We start from the raw sequence: 6,000 nt of genomic DNA, 5'->3' as shown, positions 1-6,000 counted from the left end.
GCACCCTTATCTGACCCGGAGTGCTCTCTCAGATTATTGAGACGATGTTTGCAGGTAGTTGAGGAGGAGGACGAAGTTACAGTTTAGGTTCAAGGAGCTGACGCGATGGAGAACCTTATCCCTCAGGCCGATGACGATTAGAGGACGATGTATGAGTTTGCTCGACCATCTTTGGATGGGATGAAAACTAGTATAGTCAGACCTGCTGTAGTGGCCAACAACTTTGAAATAAAAGCCAATGTTATCTAGATGATCCAGTAGAGCATGCAGTTTGGAGGATTGCCTAGCGAGGATCCCAATGCTCACATCTCTAACTTTTTGGAGATTTGTGACACATTCAAGATAAATGGAACAACCGATGACGCCATTCGGCTGAGATTATTTCCATTTTCCTTGAGGGACAAATCCAATAGATGGTTGCAATCTCTTCCATAGCAGACAATTACTACCTGGAAGGCATTCTGAAAATTTTTTATTTAAGTATTTTCCTCCCGCTAAAACTGCTAAACTTAGAAATGACATATCTTCTTTTGTGCAGTTTGATGATAAAAGCATGTACGATGCATGGGAGAGGTTCAAGGATCTTTTGAGATGCTGCCCACATCACGGATTGCTAGTGTGGATGCAGGTTCAAAACTTCTACAGCAGGTTGAACTTTACGACGAGGCAGATGGTGGATGCTGCAGCAGGTGGGGCGCTAAACAGTAAGACACTCGAGCAGGCTCAAAATTTGATAGAGGAAATGACCATGAATAATTATCAGTGGCAATCCTCTAGGAGCCGACCAGGAAGACAGGGAGTGGTCAACCAAGTAGATTCTACAGCAACCTTGGCAGCTCAGGTGGAGCTTCTGACCAAGAAGATTAACTAACTCTAGATGCCGGTTCATACAGCGAATGTTGGCTGCGAGTTTTGTAGTGGCCCGCACTACAATGCGAATTGTACTACCGGAGATATGTTTACTTCATCTTCCTCTACTTTTCCATATGTTTCTGTTGTGTCTTTTGATGTTGAGCAGGTTGACTATATGGGGAATGCCCCAAGGTAGTAGAATGATCCTTACAGCAACACATACAACCTTGGGTGGTGTAATCATCCCAACTTCAGTTGGAGGAACAATGATGCTCAGGGTCCACGTGGTTTTCAAAGACTTCATTAGCAGCCACAAAAATAGCCAACTGGGCCTGCACAAGCTCCTCCTCCACTAGAAAATAAATCAAATTTAGAGGAGCTTATGATGAAGTTTGTGACGTCTACGGAGATGAGGTTCCAGCAAACTGATAGTGCACTTAGGAACCAGCAGGCCTCAATTCAGAACTTGGAGACCCAAATTGGCCAAATCTCTAAGATGTTGTCTGAGAGGCAGCAAGGAGTGCTCCCTAGCACCATTGAGTCTAACCCGAGGGAGCACGTGAACACCATCACTTTGCTTTCAGGTAAGTTAGTTTCAGCTCCTTCTAAGCCTATTTTTAACGACTCCACTATTGATGTGCAGGTTGAGGCGAGCAGTAAGGTTAAGGAACCTGAGGGACAAAAGGTGAAATCAATTCCAGTCAGGGAATATCAACCTAAGATTCCTTATCTTGCTAGAGTCAAACAAGTAGAGGCGTAAGAGCAGTTCGGTAAGTTTCTAGATATTTTTAGACAATTGCATATTAACTTGCCTTTTATTGATGCATTGGAGCAGATGCCGAAGTATGCCAAGTTCTTAAAGGACATACTTAGCAGAAAAAGGAAGTTAGAGGAGGTAGCCTATGTTCAGTTTAACGAGGAGTGCTCAGTGGTGTTTCAGAGCAAGTTGCCAGAGAAACGTCACGATCCAAGGAGTTTCACTATTCCTTGCACTTTAGGTAATTTATGTGTTGATGATGCATTAACTGATTTGGGGGCTAGCATAAATGTCATGCCCACTAGTTTGTTCAATAAGCTAGGTTTGGGGGAGACAAAATCCACTAGGATGTGCATTCAATTAGCTGACCGTTATATTAAGCTTCCTAGGGGAATTGTGGAGAATGTGCTAGTCAAGGTAGATAAGTTCATATTTCCTGTGGACTTTGTGGTTATGGATATGGATAATGAGCATGGTGTACCATTGATTTTGGGGAGACCTTTCCTTGCCACAGCTAGAGCTAAAATAGACGTATTTGAGGGGAAGTTAGAACTTAATGTAGGGGATGACTGTTTTACTTTTAGTTTACCCCCATCTGATAGTTCTTCCACCGACCATGTTCATGCCATTTGTAGTATTGATGGAATTGGTCCTGCATGTAATAAACAACCACAGGATGTACAAATGGATGATGCTATACATGTTCCTTTCCCTATTAATATGTGTTATTCATCTGAAGAGAACAACTTGTATCAATTTGAGACTTTGTGCTATGATAGACCCGAGAAGGGTAGTTGCAAGTTTGTTTTTGACAGGTCACTTAGCTAGAATTCGGAGTGGATGAATAGGCATCCCAAATCGGTGCGGAGAGCACCTCCTTGGTCATCTACCGCACACATCGGACCTTTTCATTACGCTTATATGCCTCGAGCCCCAACTTACATTGAGCCCACCTCCTCAATTTGCCCGCGATGCAGGAATGCTGCTGTAGAGTCCAGCTAGACGACTCGAATAAAAAGAAGCACCTTCGGGAGGCATTCCTGAATCTATTTATGCTTTTTGAATTCTTGGACATCTTTTTATTTATTTAGTTATTTTTTTTAGTTAGATACTTCAGTTTGTTTTTAGTTTGTTTTATTTGATGAGATTTTATTTTATTGAACCTTTTACTAGATGTTGCTTGGGATGTGTTTATTCTTGAGTTTTTCAGGAGTTAGCCTACTCGATGCTCATACGTAATTTTGAGGACTAACATATTTTGGAGTGTTAAAGCACACATCAAGGGCAGTATCCAGTAGACTTTCTAGTTTTTATCTCTTTCTATTGTCTTGCTTTTCTTTTAGTTTTCCAGTTTTTTTTGTGCACTTCCATAATTAGCTTCATTGTGCGTATTTTATTCCTTTTATTTTGGAGTGCCTACCTTGTTCACACTGAGGACAGTGTTTTTCTCAAGTGTGGGGTATGTACCTTAGTTTTGTGCAGGTACCAATTTTGTTTCTACTATTTTCATCTTATTTTCATTTCCCTTATTGATTGAGTCCGTTCATTCTTACCGTCCTTATCTTGAGTTTTGTTTTAATCAAGTAGCTGATAATTTTTCTCTTTTGAATGGATACCCGTATAGCTTTTTATCGAATCTTGTTGAAAGAAGGCAATGAACGAATCTCTTAATTTCAATCTAGCTAGGAAAAACTATTGTTTTTCCTTAATTTTTTCATTTTACTTTATCTTGAATATAGAACACTGTTAATATTGATGCTTATTAGATTGTTTGACTGTTTAAACTTTAGTTTGAGAATTCATACAATTTTATCCCACTCAAATGGTGAGGCTTTTATGCTCCTTCTGTTTTTGATTAGTGAGCATTGTGCAGAATTTTTTGTTTCTAGAACTTGCTTTGTGATAACTTTTAAGATTACATGAATTTTGGATAGTCATGAGATGATTTAGGCACTTAGGCTTACACAATGTGGCTAAAAGCCTAATCCTGTTTTTCCCTTAGTGAACCCATTTTGAGCCTTAGCCTTTTTCTTTCATTGTAATTTACCTCTGATACTCATTTTATCACTTTTATTCATTCTACCATTATTGCTAGAAATTATGTACGTTTATGCTGCATTTCATTTTGGATCAATTTGCATATATTCACTAAGTTACTAGATTTTTCGTAGATGCTCCCTTCAATCCAAATGGTACATATCATTTAACTACTTTGATCGAGCATTGTATTACTTCATCCTGCGTTATCTATGTTGCAGGAGCAAAAAAATAATAAAATAATAATAATAATAATAATAATAATAAATAAATAAATTTCAAGCAGTATCTTATTATTAGAGCAACTTAGTGTTTAATTTTGGTACAACATCTGATCCTTGGCTATATTCTTGCATTACCTGCATAATTTTCCAGCAACTTTCAGCTCACTTTCCATATTTCTCCGTACCCTACCTTAACCCTATTACAACCTGGCTCAAGACCCTTTGATCATGTTTATTGACTATTTCACTGTAGTGGAGATTTGATCTATAAGCAAGCTTATAGTAAGCACCTTTTTCTGTACTTTTATGTTGATTGCTGGATGATATTCTTTCACCTATATACACTTGTGAGTTTTGAGTGACATCTTGTAAGGCATGGTTCTCAAATTCTCAGTTTGGATGGTTTATCATTTTAATTTTAGCATCTTTATTAACTTTGTTCTCTGTCTCAAGGATTTAGTGATTTGGGGATTTTAAGGAAATTTGTCACGAAATTTTGAGACTTGGTTTGAGCTAACCTCCTCCAAAGTATTTGATTGAGTTATTTGGTATCTGTTTGAGGATTGAGTTGTTGATTACTTGAGGACAAGCAAACACTTAAGTGTGGGGTAGTTTGATGTAGATGATTCTATGCATATTTATTGATTGTTTATCAGTCGTTTATTCGTGTATTTGAGTCATATTTATTCCTGTTTGATCGCACTTTGGCATGTTTCTGAGTTTTTCAGGTTTTCAGACTCATTGATGGGAAATTGATTGATTTCCGAGCAGAAACCAAGCTATATGGATGATTTACGCATATTAGATGTTTTTTCAGAGTCGATTCCTTGATTAGCGTGCAATTCGAGGCCTTTGCACGGGGAATTGCACGGCCTCCCTTGCCCTTTGCACGGGCCGTTGTACGCGCCGTGCATATTAGCATGGGTTGTTGCCCGGGCCATGGCACGGGCTAGGGCACTTCTGCCTAAGTAGGCGCACGTAAAATGAGATAGGGTTCTGCATCTGATTTCTGGACTTCTCTACGCGTGCGACCCCTCACTTCTGCACCTCTGTTCTTGACATTTTGGGAGACCAACGTCAGTTCAAAGGATTAATTTGGAGGATTCAAGCAAAGATTGAAGTTTCTAGACGATTGACCGAGACATCTGAGATCCATACTTGAGGCTGGTTTCAGAATTGGCACTTGCGACATTTGCACTCCAATTTGAGAGAAGAGGGGTTACATGTTCCATTTTCTCTTCTGTTATTTATTTTCTTTTATATTTATTTCTTTCATTATGAGTAGCTAGGGCTGTTGAATCCATTGGGGTTCACCTCTGTTGATGGATTGTGCTTAATTATTGGATATTTATCTGCTATTTTTGTAATCTTCTTACTGTTTAGTAATAAAGTTTGATTCAATTAATTTGAGACGTTGAATTAATTGTGTTTTGGGTTGTTTCTTGACATTGAGAAATGCTTGTTACAACTAGAAATTAAATAGTAAGAACTGGTAGTTAACACTTAGAGATAAGGTTAATTCACTCGTCGGATTAAGAATTAACAACTCATAATAGTTCTAAATCACGCTTAATGCTAATCTGTAATAATCTAATAGGAAGAGATTCCATTAGGTTAGTGCAGGTTTAGGAATTTGGTGAGCTCGAAAGAGGAGCCGAGTTCGATTCAGGATTTAGGCACGGGTAGTAAGATTGGTAGTTGATGTGCGTAAAATACACACATCTAAATGGGGTTTTTAAGATTGATTTTATGGACATTTGGATGTGAATTGGTCTCAACACTCACCTTATACATATGTTTGTGTGCATTAGGTCCAAAAGAGGTCAAAGGATGAAAAAGGAAAGAATTGGAGCATAATTGGACGTCAAAGTCGCCCTAAACGAGCTAAATGCGAGGATGAGGAAGCCGAACATGGCCGTGTTGATTTCAACACAAACATGGGCCGTGTTACCAACAGGGACAAACACGGCCGTGTTGGACATCAAAAGAAGAAGTAGATTTCAGGGAGCACGATCACAAAGAGTAACATGGCCAGGAACACCATCCCGTGTTGAGAACACGGCCAGGAACACGGCCAGGAACACAGCCGTGTTGGAGGCGACAGGGGGTATTAATTAAAAGAACGAAAAG

The 6,000-nt window shown here is 39.2% G+C and overlaps 1 non-coding gene across 1 annotated transcript; it reads right to left on the bottom strand.

Annotated features, from left to right (window-relative positions):
* Positions 1–505: 505 nt before the first annotated feature.
* Positions 506–612, bottom strand: LOC112534450. Its single transcript, XR_003078738.1, has one exon. It is a non-coding gene; the product is annotated as a small nucleolar RNA R71 (small nucleolar RNA).
* Between the last annotated feature and the right edge of the window lie 5,388 nt (positions 613–6,000).

This window comes from Ricinus communis, chromosome 4, assembly GCF_019578655.1.
Source record: "Ricinus communis isolate WT05 ecotype wild-type chromosome 4, ASM1957865v1, whole genome shotgun sequence".
NCBI classification, from domain to species: Eukaryota; Viridiplantae; Streptophyta; class Magnoliopsida; order Malpighiales; family Euphorbiaceae; genus Ricinus; species Ricinus communis.
This window is presented reverse-complemented; position numbering and strand designations above follow the sequence as displayed.